Source organism: Haliotis asinina, chromosome 9 (genome assembly GCF_037392515.1).
Source record: "Haliotis asinina isolate JCU_RB_2024 chromosome 9, JCU_Hal_asi_v2, whole genome shotgun sequence".
NCBI classification, from domain to species: Eukaryota; Metazoa; Mollusca; class Gastropoda; order Lepetellida; family Haliotidae; genus Haliotis; species Haliotis asinina.
The window spans coordinates 34,161,626-34,174,371 of record NC_090288.1 but is presented as its reverse complement, the minus strand read 5'-3'; positions in this window follow the sequence as shown (position 1 = coordinate 34,174,371).

Sequence of the window (12,746 nt, the reverse complement as noted above, 5' to 3'; positions counted from 1 at the left end):
GAAGCTCTAGGCATTGTCTGTATAGATGTGTTTCTTGCACTTCCTGAACGAATATTTGAAATGTCAGTGTTTGATCTTGGTAAATCATGATAAGTATGACTGCTTCCAAAGTTTTGAGACTCTCCAAAGTTATCCTTAACTTTATCTGTTTTTTCTTCAGTCCTCATCTCAATGTTTGGATGCATATTCTTGATATGAAGCACAAGAGCGCGTTTCTTCACAAGTTTTCTGGGGCATTTGGGGCATTTGAGGAAATTGAGTCCTGTTGAATGATGTATGGCCCAGTGGTCAACAAAGTCATCCACACTGCCAGTAAATGTGCATTCTGGGCAGTTGTGGACATCTTTAGCATCTTTCTTTTGTGCAGGCTTTATCCCTTTCATACAAGTTTCCCTAGTCACACTGCCAGGCATGACAAAGTGGATGTTGTCTCTCTCCTGTTGTCTAGCACCAAGTACAAATGTTGACAAAGCACTCTTGTCCTCAATACCATGAAAAAAGTCCAGGTGTTCCCGAAGATCATCTGCATCTACACATCCCATTGTACAGAATGAACAGATGAAATAAAGAACCTTTGCTTCATGAATCTTTGTCCAGTGACGCTCAAACTGCTCTGATTTACCTTTAAATGAACACCCAGAAACATTGCACTCATATTCAGTCACTAATGGCATGTCTGGATAACTGCCTACTTGTTTCAAGTCTGGTATCAAAGGCTCAGGAGTGGACTGCCTTCTTGGCTGATTAACTTCAGGTAATCTTTGTGGCTGGGATTCTTCAAGCAGCCTTCGTGGTTGAGCGTCTTCACGCATTCTTCGTGGCTGTGCATCTTCACGCAACCTTCGTGGCTTTGCATCTTCAAGCAAACTTCGTTGCTGTGCATCTTGAATCAACCTTCGCGGCTGAGCACCTTCAAGCATCCTTCGTGGCTGTGCATATTCATGCAGCCAATGTGGTTGTGCAACTTCACGCAACTTTCGTGGCTGTGCAACTTCACGCAACTTTCGTGGCTGTGCATATTCACGCAACTTTCGTGGCTGTGCATCTTCATGCAATCCTTGTAGCTGTGAATCTTCAACCACTTTTTGTTTTTGGACTGTTTCACATGGTTCTTGTTCCCTCCTAGATGGAACAGTTTCAGATGGTAGGTTCTGAAGCAACAAAATTCATACAAACCTGAAGAGGTTACTCATTCTTTGAAGAAAGTCCTCGTTAGGGTACATATGAGCATAAAAATGTCTGTTTAAATTTCTACAACAGTTGTACCAATATTTTAATAAAAATATTTACAAAACAAAACAACTTGTGTTTGTCTTGTTCAACCACCCCACAGCCAAGAGCATGCCACGGAGAAATCGTTTGCTTGTTCAGCGGAAGGCCAGTCTTACCACCACCATACCATTACCATTATGGATAGACACTGTTTGATTGATATAGGCCTTGAGGGTCTTACAAGACATCTAAGACATGGGTACATTGGAGAGAGGCACCAGATGATGGAAGGTAAGTGAAAGCTGGGAGTTTGATTGGTACCATTATGAGAAAGGAGCCTGCAGTCATAGGATGATAAGAATCTGGTAATCTGGAAAGCTGACTCGATCTTTATGAAAGATGGTTAGCTCAGTATCTGCAGAGATTGCATGAATGTTGCGGACCCTTGTGCCAGATGTTACTGCCAATTGTCTTCCAATTTAATGGCTGGAGAGAGCCAGGCAAATAGAGCCATGTTCATTCAGTTCCTGAGGTCGTCCTGTGGTACTGGAGGAATAATTGCAAAGCAATAATTGCCTCGAATCTCGCTCTCTGGAAGTTCCGATTTCTTGAGATTTATAATCCAACCCAACTTGGTGAGAATACTCATCAGGGAAAGTGTCACAACTTGACTCAAGTGAACAGAAAGCACTCTGAGTAACCTTTTGTCTAGGTATGGGTGACAACACCTGCTCTGTGCCCTGACGGCACCCTTAGTGCCGAGGAGAAGCCAAAGGGGTGCACACAAAACTGACAACACGTCCTGTCAAAAGAAAACCGGTGGTATGTCTGAGGTCAGGGTGCATCAGGACATGAACGTATGCATCTTTGAGGTTGCCTCTACAAATGAGATCACTCAGCGCACTGTCTCCATTTTTAAAAATGTCAGTAAAGACTAGACATTGGCACAGAGTGCTTCTGCCTTCTCATGACAAGACAACTCTGGCATTCAGCCCCTGCCTTTGCATGTCAGCAAGGGAGCATTCCACTTAACAGTGTCCTTCCCGAGGCAGAAGGGTAAGCATTGGCAAGAACCAACATGGGACATGTGGCAGGTTGCTCCACCACAGGCCACACTCCACCACAGCCTCCACTGACCACTGTCAGCACACGTGGAAATTGGGTAGCCCCCACCTGGTATGGCAAAGAGAGTACTGCCTTTTGCATAGCCAGTGAGTCCTGAGCAACAGACAGCCAGAGATGCCGGAGGCAAACCAACCTCACTCATCATCTGGCACTCACATGGCCTGATGGCCTTGCGACAGGTTTGCCGGGTCTGAGGCTTGGATGCTACTACATCCAGCAGCACTGGCGCACTTGGAGGTCTCATGTTAACAATGACAGGGCAAAAGCTGCTTTGGCGGAGCCAGGAAGTTGGCTGAAACTGAAGCTGGAGGTCAGACCGAGAGCTGCTTAATGCTGCTGACTGTGCTTGATATTTTGAGGTTGAAGGAATTGGAGGTGCAGGTGAGGAAGTTTGGGGGTTTTTTCTGCCACCTAAGTTCATTTGCCAGAAGAAATTTTCTTAACTCAATTTTATATGGGTGATCCTGAGCACTGATATCCAATTCAACAATATAGGCATCTTAGGGAGGGAGAAAAATAGTGTGAACTGCCATCTTGCCTGCAACATTGCTGGAAGACAAACAAACCACTGTCAAAGCAATGAATGAAAATACAAGCATATAAATTCCATCTAACGGCGAACATGTAAAGAGAGGAACCGTACAAACACTATTAGATTCTTTGTTATTCAAATCATAGAATTCGGAGGTAGATTCCCAGGTGACGACAACATGAAAAGTGATGTGTAAGGTAAACAGTGAGAGTTACCTGCTCTAGGAGTGGTCAAACATGACAAAAACAAGTTTTTTGCCATTTAAGTATTGTTGCAGGATTTTAAAATGGACATTTTAATGCTTATATGTACCCAAGGAGGATTTCTGAAAAAGAATGAAGTGTAGAAAGCAACAGTGTGTTTACAGGAAGTTACGTTTTAGTAAGTTAATGGATCCTATCGGCATAAAAAGTGGCTACACTAACATAAAAGCATTTCAAAGAGACAAAGTCCGTAAAATGTGAAGAAAAGCATTTATGGGCTGACAACGTATATCTTTCGAGACAATGCTGTATGAATTGAAAACTGATGAAAACTGTATGAAACGGTGAAGCAGATACTTAAAAACATCTGGATATCAGGTTTTGATTCATACTTTATGAAGCAAAAAGAAATACGCTGTCAATCCCAATATGTCATTTTCTAATCAAAATTGATATTTTATACTTATCCTGACTAATGCTTATTATGCTTGTCTCCTTCTAGCAGAACATAGTGGAATACTTGAATCCCTTGAAGTTTCCTTCATTGAAGAGGACGTAAAATAAACACTCACCCACAAGTAGAGTCCCTTTGGCCCGTGCATTGGCGAGCAAATCAGTCATATGAACAACCATGCTTGTCACTCTCTCCAAATCAAACAGCCCATAACCTGGATTTACAGTGAAATCCAGAGTGTCATGAGAGGGGAAGATGGGAGGGCTGACCTCAAGTATTAAATATCAATTTTAATCAAACACATATTTTTCCTTATCCTTAATCACACTTAATATGCTTGACAGAATCTGATGGAATCGGTGGTGGGCCATGCCACTTCCTGGATGTCTTTATTTTACGTCCTGTAATCCCCCATGGGAATTTGAAAATGACACTGTAGAATCGCAAACTTTCAACTTTGGTTCTGTATCTTGGGGGGACCACACTTAACAAACTTGTCCATGAAAATGTCTTGTGACATCTTCATGTGGTTTTAAATATACCAATGTCCTCCTTGTTATCTTATAGCAACTTCACCGTTTGATGCATGCGTCAAGTGAAGATGCAATCCCTTCTTCAGGTACATGTACTGCATACAAGTACAAGGATACAATCACTCATGTGAGTCTGTTCTGAGACATGTGCATGGACTCTCAACCATTTTACTCTACTGAGTATTTGGTATCGGCAAGTCATGTGATAAAAAGGGTAAGATTTTCTCAGTGTCTTTGAGGAACCGTTAGTTGTTGTGTGACAACTAGTGGACCGAATTGGTGAATGACAAACACTGTATCAGACTTTCAAAGCAGCCCTCCATAACTGTTGTTAACAAGCAGTTTCCATACAGATCAAGCATGGAAGCTAGGACTCGTACTTCATATGGATTGGAGGCTTGTGGTGGAACAAGGCATGCTGCTTTGTATGCTTGTAAAGTAACTGATCTCATCCAGACTGATATGGTATTCCTTGAAACTTCAATACCCGTCGCAATTGATGACGGAATAATGAGGTGCTTGAATTTCTTTACCCTTGTCTTTGCCCGTTCAATACTCTGACAGGACACAAGGATAACCTTGCGTGTCACTTGGACCAAGTACTGTAGAAAGTGGTAGGATGTGAAACTGTCTGTCTGTCTGTTCAGACAGCTGATTCATCACAATAAAATCCCATCCGAGTCCAAAGTGTACACTGTCATAATGATAGGGCAACCAAAAATAACATTTCCTGGGATAGCAGGTCCAAGGATGTCCAATGGAGACTCATAAGTGTCACTTATGGGATGTGGTAGTACTATGTCGAGATCCCATGCAGGAGCCTTGAAATTCTTTTGTTGATCTTCAAACGTGAATGAATGTACTAATGCCAGTAGTTGTGGTACTTCAGGCAACTTTAATGCAGTCTCCACAGTGATGACTGTAGTAAGCACTGCGAAGTGAGTAGGGCCTTTTAAATGTCTTGTGTACTAAATGACACAAGTAGTTAGCCACTTGAGGATGAGATGCTTTACTTGCAGTAAAGCTCTTCCACTTTGCACGTAACTTGAATCTCTTTCACTTACCGTACAGTGATTGAGTAAACGTTTGTAAGGCAAATGTGGCAAACCTTTGCCACTCTTCTGGAATATCCTTGTTTCGTCAAACAAGCTTTAAAACATTCCATACATGTGGCTGGGAGGCTGACGGATTTCGGTGAGCTCCCCGATGCTACTTCTTTGTTGAGATGAGTCCCCCATCCTTGGAGAGATGCATCTACATATAGATGAACTTTGCAGTCCGACTCTGTTAGGTAGGTTCCCCGACAGACATTGTCTCTGTGACTACACAAAAGCAGATATGGCTGGAGACGAACTGGTAGAAAAAAACAGGTTGATATTGTTTAGGTGTGCATTGACAAATCTCTATAACTGGCATAACTGTACTCCTCCCCCTTCAAGTCATGTCTTGGGCTGACGTCTGTAGACTAAGTAAACACTGCCAACTATGAAGTGTCAACAGATCGCGGAGAGAGTATTGCTTGTGGTATCATGGCTTGAATCATATCTCATCAATCTTCCGCCAATAACATGTTGATTTGTTTGCAGAATACTCGTTGCTGACAGAAATGCTCCAATGAACTGATTGCTCATGTCATTTGGCTGAGGTAGAATCAACTATGCACAAGCTTCATTTGTAATCTGTACCAGTATCTCGGCACCATGCAGTGACAATGCAATCTTCAACTTCAAATCACCCATGATCCATGCTGTGATGCTATTGATGGACGTCTATTTATAACAGACTGGATTGTGGTGGAGACTGGCTGGTGCGATTCAAAACTATGTGATGCATGATGCTTAAAGTCACAGATAATAACCTTTAATCTGCTGACAGAAGACCTCTACGACTGGTGAAAATATTCAAACAAAGCTGTACACTGCTATATGGACTGTAAATGAAGGATGGTTTACATGTGTAGATTACTTCCTGATACATGACCTGTGACCAAGTTCTGCGCAGGACAGGTCAACAATGGACTAGATTCCAGAAATGTGACGTCACCGGTATTGCAGTCAAATGATCATCTTGGAATCTTGTGCAGTCACTGATTTTGTCCACTAACTTTCTGCCTTGTCCATGAATCCTGCACTTGGACCCCTGCACCAGCAAAGAAGGGAGACTTGACTAAGGGAGTCTAAGGGAGACTAGGTTATTGTACGTTGAGTCTGTGGTGTCTGTAGGTCTTCAGCCAAGCTCTGCTGCAGGTGTAGAAACTGTAACTGTCGCACTAGTAGTTTTAGCAGGCTGAGATGTCTGACTGAAGACTGTAACCTCCATCAGGAACATCAGGGGGTTGTCAAAAACATCTGCTTCGTCTGGAGGGATGGTCTTCGACTTCAGCGATGAACCACGACATCTGTGATGAACCAAAACGTGAGCTTGACAAAGTCTTTTGGACTGTCATTTTCCTTCTTCCCCACAGATGATGGGCTAGGGATGACAACAGCTCGGTCAGTGACAGTCTCTTCTGGGTGGAGATGTAGCCTGCCACTGTAGCAGAGGACTGCCCCTGGAAGCCGCTAGGCAATTCATGTAAATGATGAATATCAGCACCATTTAACACAAGATTACTAGTGCTTTTATCAGTGTTTTTACTTACCATGACTTGGCTATGCCTTTTAATATTCTTTGCATGCCTTAGAACAGCAAAACACAACTATTGAGCTCTGCAGTAGTAAAGTTTCATTTTTTTTCAAAGATACAACGGGAGCTGAAAGATCAAACCGTAGTGCAAGAAGGAAAATATCCATGCAGATCAACCGCAGACAACCGGTATTTACAACCCAAGCAGGTTTTCATCAAATGATAGCAAACATGCAATGATGATATACAAGACCACTACGTATAAAATACAAACAGTTTGGTAATAATTCTGCTACATGATGTAAATATACAGACCAAAACTTGGATACAGCTGAAATAAGATAATCAAAAAGTAAAAGGTGCTGTATTGGGACCAAGGTGCCCTCACATCTGTCCTCCAGGGCGATGAAGGAGAGAGTGACAAGCATGGTCAGTCATGTGGCTGACTTGCACGCCAATGCATGGGCTAAAGGGAGGCTACTTGTGGGTGAGTGTTGATTTTATGTCCTCTTCAATGAAGGGATTCAAGTGTTCCACTATGTTTGATAGGAGGAGACCGGCAAACTAACCATGAGTCAGGAAAAGGAAAAAAGTAAACAAATACATATGGTATTTGTGAATGTTAATCAAAAGCTGTTTTAATTAAAGGAGACAAAAACAGTCGGAGGATATACATTCAAAGTGAAGGAATACATACTATGGTTTGATGTGAATCAGATGATTGTCCATTTTTTGTGTTTGTTAAATTTATACACAGAACATGACATGAACATAAGGTCTGCAGCCAATTAACTGAGTGAACATCAAAACAAAGTTCATGGACCTGTCAAAGTGAAACAAATCAAAGAAATATGTCATGGAGAAGATGGCAGTTTAAAATGACATGGTCAGTGACCACCAGATTCAAACAATGGTTTCCTTGAGAATGAAAAGATACAAATGCTATTAAGAAATGAAATCTGAGGAAATGCAATTTGTGGCACCTAGGCAGGGGAATAAAAAGTGAGCAATGCTCTGCACACATACTGGTTCCCAACTTCTTGCCTTAGAGGCCAAGGAGAGTGATAGGACAATCTTGAATGTGAATGAATATCACATAAAAGTTCCTGTGGATGATATGGGAGAGCAGAAAGGTATTCCCAGGAGTGTTAACGGAATTCCCTTACATTCTGTAATGATGAAAAGTAGTCTGCTTTGAGAGCATGGCATACGTTTTCAAATTCACTGGGCTAAAATAATGTAAAAAAATCCTGTGATAGGTTCAGCTAATCACAACCTGCAGAGTAGTACACAGACAACCCAAGGTCAGTGTGACATGTCTCTAAGACGTTGCCTATCCCACTTCTCAAAACACAATAGTGTCATGTCTTTCCAAGATTCTGTCTCTCTGTCTTCTCTTACATTTCCAACATAAAGTGTCTCTGAGACTCTGCCTCTCTCTTTCCTTTAACAACATAACAGTGTGATGTCTCTCTTAGATCAAAACCACACATCTCTCTGAGATGGTGATGTAAATGCTGAATCTCTCTTCTCTGTCAGGACAAATGTGATGTCTTGCCAAGATGTAACCTCTCTCTTTCCAAACACAGGGACCAGTATGATGTCTGAACAGAATACTCTCATGAGCCCTGAGTGTGATAATATCCCAATTTTCTCCTGACAGGAGGCTTGGTGTGGAGAACTGTGTTACCTTAATCACATATCCTGAAGGAGTCTTGGTGTAGAGGACTGTGGCCCCTGCATCACATATGCTGACAGAAGGCTTGGTGTAGAGGGCTGTGCTCCTTGCATCACGTATCATGACTGAAGGCTTGGTGTAGAGGACTGTGGTCCCTGCATCACGCATCCTGACAGAAGGCTTGGTGTAGAGGACTGTGGTCCCTGCATCACGCATCCTGACAGAAGGCTTTGTGTAGAGGACTGTGGTCCCTTCATCACACATCCTGACAGGAGGCTTGGTGTAAAGCACTGTGGACCCTTCATCACATATCCTGACAGAAGGCTTGATGTAAAGGACTGTGGACCCTTCATCACATATCCTGACAGAAGGCTTGATGTAGAGAACAGTGGTCCCTGCATCACGTATCCTGACAGGAGGTTTGGTGTAGAGGACTGTGGTCCCTGCATCACGCATCCTGACAGAAGGCTTGGTGTAGAGGACTGTGGTCCCTTCATCACACATCCTGACAGGAGGCTTGGTGTAAAGGACTGTGGACCCTTCATCACATATCCTGACAGAAGGCTTGATGTAAAGGACTGTGGACCCTTCATCACATATCCTGACAGAAGGCTTGATGTAGAGAACTGTGGTCCCTGCGTCATGTATCCTGACTGAAGGTTTTGAGTAGAGGGCTGTGGTCCCTGCATCATGTGTCCTGACAGGAAGCTTGGTGTAGAGGACTGTGGTCCCTGCGTCACACATCCTGACAGGAGGCTTGGTGTGGAGGACTGTGGTCCCTGCATCACATATCCTGACAGGAGGTTTGGTGTAGAGGACTGTGGATCCCGGCATCACATATCCTGACAGGAGGATTGGTGTAGAGTATTATGGCCCCTGTGGCCTCTGCATCATGTATCCTGGCAGGAGGCTTGGCGTAGAGAACTGTGGTCCCTGCATCACATATTCTGACAGAAGGCTTTGTGTAGAGGGCTTATAGACTTGGAGTAAAGGAAAGTGGTACTTGCCTCACATATCCTGACAACAGGCTTGTGTATAGGAGTGTGGTACCTTAATCACATCACATATGCATCACATATGCTGACTGAAGGCTTGGTGTAGAGGACTGTGGTCCCTGCATCACGCATCCTGACAGGAGGCTTCGAGTAGAGGACAGTGGTCCCTGCATCACATATCCTGACTGAAATGTTTGGAGTAAAGGACTGTGCTCCCTGCATCATGACAGGAGACTTGGTGCAGAGGACTATGGTCCCTTCATCGCATATCCTGACAGAAGGCTTAGTGTAGAGAAATGTGTTCCCTGAATCACATATCCTGACAGGAGGCTTGGTGTAGAGGAATGTGCTCCCTGCATCACATATCCTGACAAGAGGCATGGTGTAGAGGGCTGTGCTCCTTGCATCACCTATCCTGACAGAAGGCTTTGTGTTGAGGACTGTGGTCCCTGCATCACATATCCTGACTGAAGGTTTGGAGTAAAGGACTGTGCTCCCTGCATCATGACAGGAGACTTGGTGCAGAGGACTATGGTCCCTTCATCGCATATCCTGACAGAAGGCTTAGTGTAGAGAAATGTGTTTCCTGAATCACATATCCTGACAGGAGGCTTGGTGTAGAGGAATGTGCTCCCTGCATCACATATCCTGACAAGAGGCATGGTGTAGAGGGCTGTGCTCCTTGCATCACCTATCCTGACAGAAGGCTTTGTGTTGAGGACTGTGGTCCCTGCATCACATATGCTGACAGAAGGCTTGGTGTAGAGGGCTGTGCTCCTTGCATCACGTATCATGACAGAAGGTTTGGTATAAAGAACTGTGGTCCCTGCATCACATATTCTGACCAAAGGCTTGGTGTAGAGGACTGTGGATTCCGGCATCACATATCCTGACAGGAGAATTGGTGTAGAGTATTATAGCCCCTGTGGCCTCTGCATTATGTATCATGACAGAAGGCTTGGTGTAGAGGACTGTGGTCCCTTCATCACATATTCTGACAGTAGGCTTGGTGTAGAGGACTGTGGCCCCTGCATCACATATTCTGACTGAAGGCTTGGTGTAGAGGGCTGTGCTCCTTGCATCACATATCATGACAGAAGGTTTGGCGTAGAGAACTGTGGTTCCTGCATCACATATTCTGACCGAAGGCTTGGTGCAGAGGGCTGTGCTCCTTGCATCACGGATATGACAGAAGGTTTGGCGTAGAGAACTGTGGTTCCTGCATCACATATTCTGACCAAAGGCTTGGTGCAGAGGGCTGTGCTCCTTGCATCACGTATCATGACAGAAGGTTTGGGGTAGAGAACTGTGGACCCTGCATCACATATTCTGACCGGCATAACACATCCTGACAGGAGGCTTGGTGTAGAGGACTGTGGATCCCGGCATCACATATCCTGACAGGAGGATTGGTGTAGAGTATTATGGCCCCTGTGGCCTCTGTATCATGTATCCTGACAGGAGGTGTGATGTAGAGGATTATGGCCCCAGTGGCCCCTGCATCACATATCCTGACAGGAGGCTTGGTGTGGAGGACTGTGGTCCCTGCATCACATATCCAGATAGGAGGCTTTGACAATCATGTTCACCATTTCATTTTGCCTCATAGGAGGCTTGGTGAACGATATATTGTTCCCCATATACCTCATATATATGGGTACCTCCTAAGGATGGGAAAGATTCAATGCCCCTTGTGGCTTCAAGAATTGTATATTCCCCCTGGAGTTGAGATAATATGATGTGCCGCTGAGAATTGCATCCTATGACAGAGGAAGAAGCATGGCTGGAACTGGCATGATACTGAAGAGGCATGGCATTGGGGGCAACCAGATCACTTACACTCACAGAGACTAATCTCTAGAGGCTTGCTGTAGGGACAATGTTCACAAGATCATATACCTCATTTTGTGCCTTAACCTAAGAGACTTGGTGGGACAACCTTCATCAAAAACAAATTAACAATATGCTCCTTACCTCATGAGGCTTGGCGAAGGTGACTTCAACCTTCTCCTCATCAATAATATGTGGCTTGTGTGATACTGCTTTCTCTGCATCACGCTGATTTTCAAACAGGACAAATGCACAACCAGTTGGTCTGAAAAAAGAATGAGTGCAAGTTAAAAAATCTACTCTATGCATAAAAAAAATCAAAACACATTGATTGTGATAAACAGCCTTTGTCACAGACAAAACTCAGTGTCTCTTTTATTGACACCTACATGTCAGCATGCCTGTCTGCTAATGACAATATGCAATACACAACTTCAATCACTGACCACATACAATTTGAACTTAACACCTATCAGGAATATATGCCATAAACAAAGAGCAGGTTGAGTGAATCGGCAAATGAACCATGAAAGACTGTTACATTTGAGTGCTTGCATCCGGTATCCCAGATGCTTCTTTTGAGCTTGTAAACTTGTTATCTTGTTCATTTGTTTGCTCATAATCAGCAATGCATATTACATGTCCTGAATAAGTGATAACTGTGTTTTAATTACATTTGTGTTTTTGGCATATTATGAACAATGATCATGACTTTTGCCTACTATCACCAAGAACCCTACCATCGGATTGCCTACTATCACCAAGAACTCTACTATCGGATTGCCTACTATCACCAAGAACCCTACCATCGGATTGCCTACTATCACCAAGAACCCTACCATCGGATTGCCTACTATCACCAAGAACCCTACCATCGGATTGCCTACTATCACCAAGAACCCTACCATCGGATTGCCTACTATCACCAAGAACCCTACCATCGGATTGCCTACTATCACCAAGAACCCTACCATCGGATTGCCTACTATCACCAAGAACCCTACTATCGGATTGCCTACTATCACCAAGAACCCTACCATCGGATTGCCTACTATCACCAAGAACCCTACCATCGGATTGCCTACTATCACCAAGAACTCTACTATCAGATTCGTTAGGTCATGTGCAAGAAGATCAGGTTGCAAAGAATCAATCAGTACATGGAATATCATAGCCACACTCCAAATATTACAGCTATATGACAGCAGTTTGTAAATAACCACAATGAGATATGACAATCCTTGCACCATTACCATCAGCCTACACATGTAAGGTAAGCTGGCAAGCATCAACCCTGTAAGAGAGCATAGCCATGTGATTCGCTTTGTTAGAGATTAATTGCCACATGACTATAGTCCCATCAACAAGATCACAATTAATACAAATCTGGGATCTCAACCCAGCAGACAATGGGAGGAGAAGGGACACAACTAACCTCATTTTTTCATCCATCACCAGGTCAACGTCCACGACTGGTCCCCATGTGGAGAAGTACCACAACAGCTTGTAATCGCGGGTGTGCACTGCCAACCCTGATACACTCAACTTCCTACTGGGAC